This window comes from Molothrus aeneus, chromosome 23, assembly GCF_037042795.1.
Source record: "Molothrus aeneus isolate 106 chromosome 23, BPBGC_Maene_1.0, whole genome shotgun sequence".
Taxonomy (NCBI): Eukaryota; Metazoa; Chordata; class Aves; order Passeriformes; family Icteridae; genus Molothrus; species Molothrus aeneus.
Window position 1 is genome coordinate 6,617,778 of NC_089668.1, and position 10,871 is coordinate 6,628,648.

Genomic DNA, 10,871 nt, shown 5'->3' on the forward strand with positions numbered 1-10,871 from the left:
GGAACGGCTCCACAAGTCCTGGGGGTGCTGGGGATGTGTCCAGCTCACAGGAAGGACATGGAGGGGCTGGAGAGTGGCCAGGGAAGGGGCTGGGGCCCCAGGAGAGGCTGAGGGAGCTGGGAAGGGGCTCGGCCTGCAGAAAAGGGGGATCAGGGGGGTCCTTCTGGCTCTGCCCAACTCCCTCACTCTCCTCCATTCCCAGGGCTGGGGGTGGAATGAGGTGAGGCTTCCAATCCCTTCCAAACCATTCCATGAGCCCAGGACTTTGTGACAGCACCTGCCTGAGTTTGGTGAAGGGACAGGAGACCAGTGATGGGGAGGGACAGCTCTGAGGGACAGCAGGGAACCTCACGGGACTGTAAGGCAGAACAAACAGGGGTGAGGAGGAGGAGGAGGAGGAGAGGGGCATTGTGTCATGACAGGGAGGATGGTCAGGATGGACACAGAGCAGAGATCTCTGCAGCCAGGGCTGGGAACTTGGGGTTTATTGCAAAGGGCCTGGGTGCAGGGCCCTGCTGGGAGCTGCCAAACACAGCTCAGAGCAGGCCTGAGAGAGGGAGAGAGAGAAGGCAAGAACCTGGTAAAGAGGATGAGAGATTAAAAGAGAGGATAAGAGGGAGAGGTTCCCATTACAATACCGTAAATCTTCTTCTGTGCTGAATATTCTGATTCTCACTAACCAATCAAATACAAGATACAAATCCTACAGCATTTCCATACAGCCTATAAGAATCATTCCATTACCACACTGGGTTACATTTTAAACCCTAAAAACTCCTCTTTGGGCCCCTTCTGCCAAGCTGGCAGGGTCTGCTCTGAGCCTTGGGCCTGTCTGCAAGCAGAGGGGATTGTTTGATCAAAAGGGGATCACCTTCAGCTGGCCATGCCATTGTTTTCCAGTTGTTCAGGAACTGAGGGATCTCAGAGCTTGCTTTCATTTCAATCTCACTTAGAGTTTCTATATTCTCAAAATGTTTTTCCAGACAATCATATTTATAAGGCTTTCCTGTTTCATCTTCCCCAACAGGGCATGGGAACTGCTCAGGGGTGATCCTGTTCTGTACCCAGCTCTGACAGAGAAGAGCTGGGTGATGTGGCCCAGACTGCTCAGAGCCCACCCTGATCTTGTGCTCCAGGAATTCAGAGCTCCAGTGACTCCATTTAACAAAGACTGCAGGACAGAAGCAACTTCTCCTTCCCACACAAGAGGCCACTTGAAGCCCTGCCACGTGCTGAGCTTCAGGGCACAGTTTGCTGTTCTGCTCCTGCTGAATGGGAGGTCCCTGTCCAGGTCATTGGGGTTTCTGGAGGCTGCAGTGCCAGTGGCAGTGAGTGGTTTATTCACTGTGTGATCCCACACGGGGTGCAGCTCCCTGGGATGCATTGCAGCTCTTCCCAGCACACGAGAGCTCCAGGCTCACCCATATCCCAATTTCCTGGCCCAGGGACACCCAGGGCTGTGTGGCAGCAAATTCCAGGGTAATAAATCCCAGGGATTCAGGTGTAACTTTGGCAAGTGGAACAGGGAAGGTTGCTCTGAATCTTCCTTGGAAATACATTCTTTGCAGAAAATAAGGAAGGGGGTGATGGGGCTGCAAGAGCCTCATGCACAGCTCCCCACCCAAAACAGGTTAAAACCACCCAAAAATGGGGTCCCTGCACCTCCCTGGTGCCCCATGATCATAAGCAAACAGGATTACCTGGTCTTAGGGGAGCTACAGGGACAGGTATCCTCTTCCTGGGGTGACACTGCAATGCTCACACCCTCCAACCCGAGATGTCACTTCCCCATCAATCCTGGAGTTTATTCCTTAAACTCTTTGTGTTCCTTTAAGACCCCACCTCCTGCTGAGCCACAGTTTTTTCCTCAAGTAGGGAGAGAAGCCCCATTCCACCCAACCCTCCAGCCCCCTGCAAGCCCCCAGGCTTTAAACTCAGGTAGCTCACTGCAGATTTTACATTACAGTTGAACATTGAGCAGAAAACTCAACTAATTACAAGTTTCAGACATTCCATCATGAGCCACCTCAAGCCCCAGCTCTGCTTTCCCCAGGAAACCCCCTGGACACAAACCAATTATGGTAGCTCAGTTTAAAGCAATTACTTGGAAAAATCATCCAGGGAGGATCAGGGATGTGCCAGCAGATCCCCACCCTCGCCCTGCACCCAGGAAGCTCAGCCTCGATAAACAAATGAGGCTGGAATCCGTGGCAGGTCCAAAATAAAGGATTTAAATGGGAATGGCTGGAGCTGTGCCAGGGCCTGGAGGAACAGGAGCCAGGGAATGGCTGCCAGTGGCAGAGGGCAGGGCTGGATGGGATCTTGGCAATTGGGAATTGTTCCCTGGCAGGGTGGGCAGGGGCTGGGCTGGAATTGCCAGAGCAGCTGTGGCTGCCCCTGGAGCCCTGGCAGTGCCCAAGGCCAGGCTGGACATTGGGGCTGGCAGCACCTGGCACAGTGGGAGGTGGCCCTGCCATGGCTGGGGTGGCACTGGGTGGGATTTAGGTCCCTCCCAGCCTGAACCATTCCAGGATTCCCTGTGGTGTCCAAGGGCTGGCACATGGTGGGAGTTACTCCCGGAGGTTTGGGGTGTGCAGGAGGCTGGGTCCCTGTGCTGACAGGAGAGCTGTGCCTTAGAGCAGCTCCAGAGCCCTTTGGGGTCGAGCTCCCTCCTGCTGAAAAGGCTCCAGCAGGGATCAGCCACAGTCTGAGGGATTGGGCACTTCAGCACAGGCTGGCTGTGCACAGCCACAGCTCCAGTAAATCCCAGTGGGAACTCCCAGATCCTTTACCCTTCTTGTCAGTCAGGACTGTCAAATACTTGAGGGGCTCAGATATTATCATGGAGTTCCCAGCATCCCCAATGGAGCCAGGGGGAAATTCCACTGTGGGATGAATGAAAAGGGCCTGGATGGGATGGGGAAGTAAAAGCCTGAGCTGCTGTCCTGTGTGGGAGTCCTGGAGCAGCTTCCCACGTGCTGAGATCCCCAGGGATGAAGTGTGGGATGAGCCCAGCAGAGAGCCTGCAGAGCACAGGGACTGCCACAGAGCCATCTTCAGGGATGGGGACAGATTTGTCCTGAACTGGAATTTTCCTCCCCATTGGGTACCTGTGGCTCTCTTTAATGAAGAAGAGTCAATTAAAACCACCCAGAGCCATGGAGAGATCAGCTCCTTCCACATTGTCCTGCTCTGCTTGGATCCAGCAGCCTCTGCCCTTTCCTGGAGAAGCCTCTGGCTCCAGGGATCTGTTTAACTTCCAGCTGTGCAGGGATGGAGGGTGGGGTGTGCTCACACTTCCATGCTCTGCTGCCACTGATTCCAGAACTCTCATGGGCCCACAGTGGCCAGGGATGTCACCAGGATGTCACCAGCACTGCCAGGCCCAGCTGAACTCTGGGGACACCCTGAGGACACTCTGGGGTCACTTAGGATGTTTAGGGAACCTGGGTGTTTATGCACTCCCTGCAACCCCTGTGCACTGCAGCTCCAGGAAGAATCCCCTCCTGCCTCTCCTGTTAGCACAGGGATTCCTGAGAGGTGACCCTCAGGTGTCCCTGTCCCTTTGCACCCTCAGGTGTCCCCATCCCAGGCCACCCTTCCCACCATTCCCAGCTGCTCTGTCCTTGTCCCCTGCCCTCCCTGCCGTGCCCTGTCCCTTTGCAGCCCCTCCAGCTGCACATGGAGCAAACAGAGCTGGGTCCCCTCTGCCCAGGCAGAGACAGGCACTGGGGTTCCAGGTGAAGGCAGAGGCTCCTTGAGGGAGGATTCCTGTTATTCCCTGGCTTTGGATCACCTCAGGTGCCTCTGTGCAGGGCAGGGATTGGAATCAGCCCCAAGTGGAGCTGCCAGGAGCACCTGAGCATGGAAGAGCAAACGGTCCCTCATCCTAGAGCCCAGACGAGCCCCATTTGTGAGAAACAATTGCTCACTTGAAAAATTTAAAAAGGTTTATTAAACCTTGACAAAAAATACAACAAAAGGACTACATAAGGAAAAATTCACAGCACTGGGAGCTGCCCTCGTGGATACCACATGGCCAGTTCATCTTCCAGATGGATGCTCAGGCTTTTCTACCCCTGGGGTTGCATCAGCCAGCCCTGGCCCCTCCCAAAGGCTGTCAGTCAGCTCTTCTGTGCCATTTATCAGTGCAAACTGCTTTCTTGTCACTGCATTGGAGCTCAGGTGTTGCCATGCCCACCCCCTGAGCACCCCCAGGCTTCTCCATTCCCACCTGCCCCATGCCAGGGACACCTGTGCAGCTTCTCTGTACCTGTCCTGGACAGCCCAGGCTGTCTGATGGCCACAATACAGGGGGAAAGGGAACCGTGGGGAGAACAGAGGACATGTAAACTACAATAACATAACTATATGTCCTAGGGTGAGGTTATGATGCTGTATCCCCATTCCTGTGCTCTGTTCATGCTGGATATCATGTTCTGTGCCTTCCAGACTGGCTCTGCAGAGCGAATGTTTTGTTTTGGTTTTGCTCTCAGCCGCTCCCCCACGGCTGGCGGGACACACAGACAGGGCAGTGCATGGTGCTGCTTGTGCTTTTTGCTTTGCTTTTCCCTTTGCTCCTGCTCCTGCTCATTAGTTAGTTTAGCTGAGCAGTCCAAATTTTCCCTGGACTGTTTCTCCTTTCCCTTTTTGGACCTACTCAAACCTGCTCCGGGCTGGGACCTGGGGAACACCGAGAGTTTGCACCTTGTGGCTGCAGCAGCTGCCCCAGCACAGGAGGGTCTGAGAACAGAGCGAGCACCCCCAGGAGAGACTTTCTGAATTTGCCATCTTTGTCAGAGCGGTGACAGAGTGGTGTCACCCAGTGTTGTTCATTCTGTGTGCTGGGGGTGCTGTGCCTGTTAAATAAACAGGTTCTTTCCACTTCTCTCCAAGGAATCCTTCCCAAACCGGTTGGGGGGAGAGGCTGTGTGGGTTTGCTTTCTGGAGGGGCCCCTTTGGAGGTTTTCTCCCAAATTTGCCCTAAACCAGGACACTATACATCACTAAAGCTTTTCTCAATATTCACACAATGGTTATCCCTTAATTGCGAGAGCCAATCATCTCATTATCCATCTATAACAAATCTGCCCTGATCAGGCTTTGCCTTGAACTCTTCTCCTCCTGTTTGAGTCCCCTTCCAACATTTGGTGTTGTTCTCTTTATCTTTCCCCCCTTCCACACATTAAATGTTTAATGTGAGCTGTGAGCAGTCAGGCCCCATGAAGTTTCAGAAGTTCTCATGTTCAATGTGTTTAAAACTCCAATGGAATGAAAGAATAAATGAAATGTCTGCCAGAAGGCAAAGCCATTTCCCTGCCTCAGAAATGGCCATCGTGACAGGCAGACAAAGGGCTGTGATGGGAGCAGTGCAGGGAGGAGCAGCAGGGAGCTCACAGATGGAGCAATCATTGCCTTGTGCTGCTGGTGCAGCCTGGGCTGAGCCTGCCCTGCATCCCACACTGCTGAGGGTGTTCCCAGCCCAGCCAGCCCTTCCTGCCCTCCATCCCACACTGCTGAGGGTGTTCCCAGCCCAGCCAGCCCTTCCTGCCCTCCATCCCACACTGCTGAGGGTGCTCCCAGCCCAGCCAGCCCTTCCTGCCCTCCATCCCACACTGCTGAGGGTGTTCCCAGCCCAGCCAGCCCTTCCTGCCCTCCATCCCACACTGCTGTGGCTGTTCCCAGCCCAGCCAGCCCTTCCTGCCCTCCATCCCACACTGCTGAGGGTGTTCCCAGCTCAGCCAGCCCTTCCTGCCCTCCATCCCACACTGCTGAGGGTGTTCCCAGCCCAGCCAGCCCTTCCTGCCCTCCATCCCACACTGCTGTGGGTGTTCCCAGCCCAGCCAGCCCTTCCTGCCCTGCATCCCACACTGCTGTGGGTGTTCCCAGCCCAGCCAGCCCTTCCTGCTCACCCTCCTACATTCCTGGGGGTGTTCCCACCTCAGCCAGCCCTTCCTGCCCTGCATCCCACACTGCTGGGCTGTTCCCAGCCCAGCCAGCCCTTTCTGGGAGCTGTCACTGGCTGTCACTGTCAGGGAAGGGGCTGTGATGTGACCTCTCCCAGCCCCAGGTGGTGGCAGATCATGGGAGTGCAGTCACCTCTCAGAAACGGGGCTGAAGTGGCTGCAGGAGGGTGGATGCCCCACTGAGCAGGGAAATAAATCTGAGCTGGACCTGCAGGGCCTGTGTGCCCCCAGCAGGAGATATCTCCTAAAGGAGCTCTGGGCTGCAGGGGGTTGGGAGCAGCCACAGCACTCCCTCTCATCCTGGCTTTTGCTGGGGTGAATTGTCATGGCAGAGTCAGAAATCCCAGAATTATGGAATGATTTGTTTTGGGAGGGACCTGAAACCCCACCCAGTGCCAGCCCTGCCATGGCAGGGCCACCTCCCACTGTGCCAGGTGCTGCCAGCCCCAATGTCCAGCCTGGCCTTGGGCACTGCCAGGGCTCCAGGGGCAGCCACAGCTGCTCTGGCAATTCCAGCCCAGCCCCTGCCCACCCTGCCAGGGAACAATTCCCAATTCCCAAGATCCCATCCAGCTCTGCCCTCTGCCACTGGCAGCCATTCCCTGCCTCCTGTCCCTCCATCCTTGGCCCCACTGTCCTCCTCCCTCTTTCTTTAGGCTCCTTCAGGCCACAATCAGGTCACCCTGAAGCTTCTCTTTTCCAGGCTGAACAATCCCAACCCTCCCAGCTTTTTCCTGCCCTCTCTCTCCAGATGACTCCTTAAAATGGGCATTTTGGAGCCCCATGATTTCTCTTGGCCCATCCAAAAGCAGATTTTGGGGAGGCTGTAGAGGAAATGTGTTCTGGCAGGCTCAGCTTCACAGGAGGACACAAGGATTTATTCCCACTCCCTGGCACTGTTCTGGAGGGAAGTCATGGGAAACATCACTTAGGGTGTTATTTTTACCCTTGTTTGCATCATACTAAACCAAATTAGAGAAGAAATTAGAGATCAGGCAGCCCTGGTTCTCCTGCAGCTCTGAGCACAACAGCAACTTTTCCCCTTCACTCCTGAGCCCCCTGTTCACTTTTCAGAGCAGCTGCTCTCTTTTTCAATCATTTTTCCAATTTTTCATTATTGTTTTGTCCCTTCCATAAAGCAGGATGAAAATGAAAGCCCATAAAACTTTCCATCTCTGTGGCATGGATCTATTGGCAGATAAAAACCTGCTACAAATCATTAACCCAAGATGCAGCAGGAGATTCTGCTGGGAGGTGCCAGGGTGACATTGGAGCACAAATCCCTGGAAGTTTCTGACAGCTCAGGAGCAGTCACAGCTGCTCAGGCAGCTCTGGAAACTCTGATTTCCACAAGGGAATCATTGCTGAAGTGCAGCTGAGTCAAATTCCTGCTCAGAGGAATCTCCAAGGGTTCCTTGTCCCTCCAGGTGATTCCTGTAGCTCCTTCCCCATCTGTGACCTGCCCAGAAAGCTCCTGTTAGGACCTGGCTGCCCTTTAAATTTGGGAATGCTTTGAAACCTCTGGCAGGATTATTCTGAGGGTGAACTTGTGCAGAAATTCACCCTCTGGATGCTGTGGTTTAACAAACCCCAAAAAACTCACATTTAACTCCATTTTCCCCCCCTTATTCACATTTTTCTCAACATCAGCTCTACACTGGAGCTCTTCAGTTTGTGCCTTCATCTCCCCTAACCTTTTCCTGGTATTGTTCCCTTTCCAGGTCTGATTTTTATATGGAGGCTCTACAAGGGCTCTTTGGAGAGAGAAAGGAAGCATTTTCTGCTGCTGGAGCCGCTCTGGCAGTGATTGGCAGGGAGTGTTTCAGGCTGCAGTCTCTGATTTGATTTCATCCTCCTCCTTCAGAAAGCACAAAATCATGGAAACCATTTGTCCTTAACTGCAGAGGAGCAGCCAGGCTGGCCCCAATCAGGAAACACTCCAGACCTGTGCTGCAGGGTCTGAACAAAGGGAGAACTTCAAACTGGGGGGTTGGGGTGCTAATGGGGTTGTTTGTCTGAAAGGGACAAAAAATGTACTTTGGTGAGAGTGTGGATGGAGCCACAGAATCACGGAACCGTGGAATGATTTGGGCTGGAAAGGACCTGAAAGCCCATCCAGGTCCATGGCAGGGCCCCCTCCCACTGTGCCAGGTGCTGCCAGCCCCAATGCCCAGCCTGGCCTTGGGCACTGCCAGGGCTCCAGGGGCAGCCACAGCTGCTCTGGCAATTCCAGCCCAGCCCCTGCCCACCCTGCCAGGGAACAATTCCCAATTCCCAAGATCCCATCCAGCCCTGCCCTCTGCCACTGGCAGCCATTCCCTGCCTCCTGTCCCTCCATCCTTGGCCCCAGTCCCTCTGCAGCTCTCCTGGAGCCCCTTCAGGCCCTGGAAGCCACAATGGGGTCACCCCAGAACCCTTCCTGCAGGGCAAACAGCCATGGTTAGGGGACAGGAATCACAGAGAAAACCTCCTGCAGGACACTGGGATCATTGGGATCAGGGAACCTGTATCACACTGGATCAATGATCCTCTATCACACTGGATCATTGATCCTATATCACAGAGGGATCAGGGATCCTCTATCACACTGGATCATTGATCCTGTATCACACTGGATCATTGATCCTCTGTCACACTGGATCATTGATCCTCTATCACACTGGATCATTGATCCTGTATCACAGAGGGATCAGGGATCCTCTATCACACTGGATCATTGATCCTTTATCACACTGGATCATTGATCCTGTATCACATGGGATCATTGATCCTATATCACAGAGGGATCAGGGATCCTGTATCACACTGGATCAATGATCCTCTATCACACTGGATCATTGATCCTATATCACAGAGGGATCAGGGATCCTCTGTCACACTGGATCATTGATCCTGTATCACACTGGATCATTGATCCTGTATCACACTGGATCAATGATCCTGGATCACACTGGATCATTGATCCTGTATCACACTGGATCAATGATCCTGGATCACACTGGGATCATTGATCCTCTATCACACTGGATCATTGATCCTTTATCACACTGGGATCATTGATCCTCTATCACACTGGGATCATTGATCCTCTATCACACTGGATCATTGATCCTTTATCACACTGGGATCATTGATCCTCTATCACACTGGGTCATTGATCCTGTATCACACTGGGATCAGGGATCCTCTGTCACACTGGATCATTGATCCTCTATCACACTGGATCAATGATCCTGTGTGTCACAGAGGGATCAGGGATCTTGTATCACACTGTCCTTTTTTTGGAGGAGAGCTGCAATACCAGTGCTCAGTTCCTGCTCTGTGCTGATAAGGACGGTGTCAGTGACTGCAGGATTTTTCCTCACAGATCCATAAATCCCCTCCTGGCCATCATCCCCCTCATCCCCATCCTCAGCATCCTCATCATTCTCTGGCTGCATCCCCGCACTCACTCCTTGCTTTGTCCCTCTGGACTCAGTGTTTTACACTGGTCTGCATTACACTGCATTTGCTGCCTGAGTCACCCAAAGGATGCAAATCCCCTGGAATCAGGGGGATTGTGCCTGCTCCCAGGCAGGAGAGTGGGATATAAATGGATTCTTTCCCAGCTCCACTGAATCCCTTCTGTCCAAGCTAGGGAAACACATCCAAAGCCTTTTTTTGTTTGTTTGTTTGGGTTTTTTTGCATTTTTTTAATGTGACCAAACCCGCAGCATTTTCAGGGCAATGGATCCCATCCAGACCCCTGCCATAAATCCTGTCCATGCCCTATCCTTGCTGGGGATGTTCCTTTGCTTATTTCCCAGTTCCCAGGAGGGGAATGTGCTGTGCTGGTCTGTAAATACTCCCTGTAAGCAGCCCTCAGCCTCAGGAGGCTGTAATCTAAATAAATCTGCAAGGATTAGCTGCGATTTACAGGGGGAAATCTGGGAATAAAGCAGCCAGCAGTTTTCCTGGGGGTTTTGGAAGCTTTGCAGGATTGTTTGTCGCTTTAATGCTCACTCAGGTGGCTCTGTATTGCTGGCATGGAGGAGAGAAAATTGGAAAAAACAGGCAGTTCCCCTGGAGACTAGGATTTGTGGAATCCAGCACTCCCAACCTGTCTGGATCATGTCCATAAAAGGGCTGGGCAGCCCTGACTCCCAGGTAAAGTTGGGAATGAGGGATTCAGAGTCCTGAAAATGGCCATGAGCTTTGTTCTGTGGGTTTTGGGTTACTGGTGTTGGATTGTGTGGCTGCTGCTCACTTTTATGTCTGAAATCTGAATCCTAAACTGCCTGAGGTGAAGGAGATTTTTTATGTCCAGCAGAAGTTGAAGGTTATGGAATGCTGGACAGTAGGGAATGAATAATCAAACACAACTCACCCTGGTGCTGCTGGGAAATCTGGGGTTTGCTCACACAGGTGCACTTCCCCTTCATGGCCTGAAATTCCTTCCTAAAAAGGAATTTTAGCTCAGGAAGGGAAGGGCAAGAGTGGGGATCGTGGCCTGTGGTGGCTTCATCCTACAAGAGCATCTGGGTGTGGATTCAGCTTGGAAAAGGAGGAGGGAGGGAGGTCCAGGCATGGCCGGGGGTGCTCTGGGGCTGCTGCGCAGCAGGAGCTGCTCCTGACACTGAGCTGGGAGCCTCAAACCAGGCTTAGTGCGAGCCAGTTCACAGTGGACACAAAGCCAGGCCTGGGGAGGGACCACAAGGTCTGTGTGACCCAGTCTGCAGCCAGGCTGAGCCTCACCTGGGCAGGGATTGCAGTGGGATCCATTTGGGATCCCCTCAGCCCTTCCTGAGGGATGCAGCAGGGATAACCTGGGAATGTGGTTCCCTTGCTGGGTGTTGTCCCTTTTGTCACCCCTGGGCCACAGCTGTGCTGGCAAATCTGATCAACAACATTTTCCAGAACCAACTT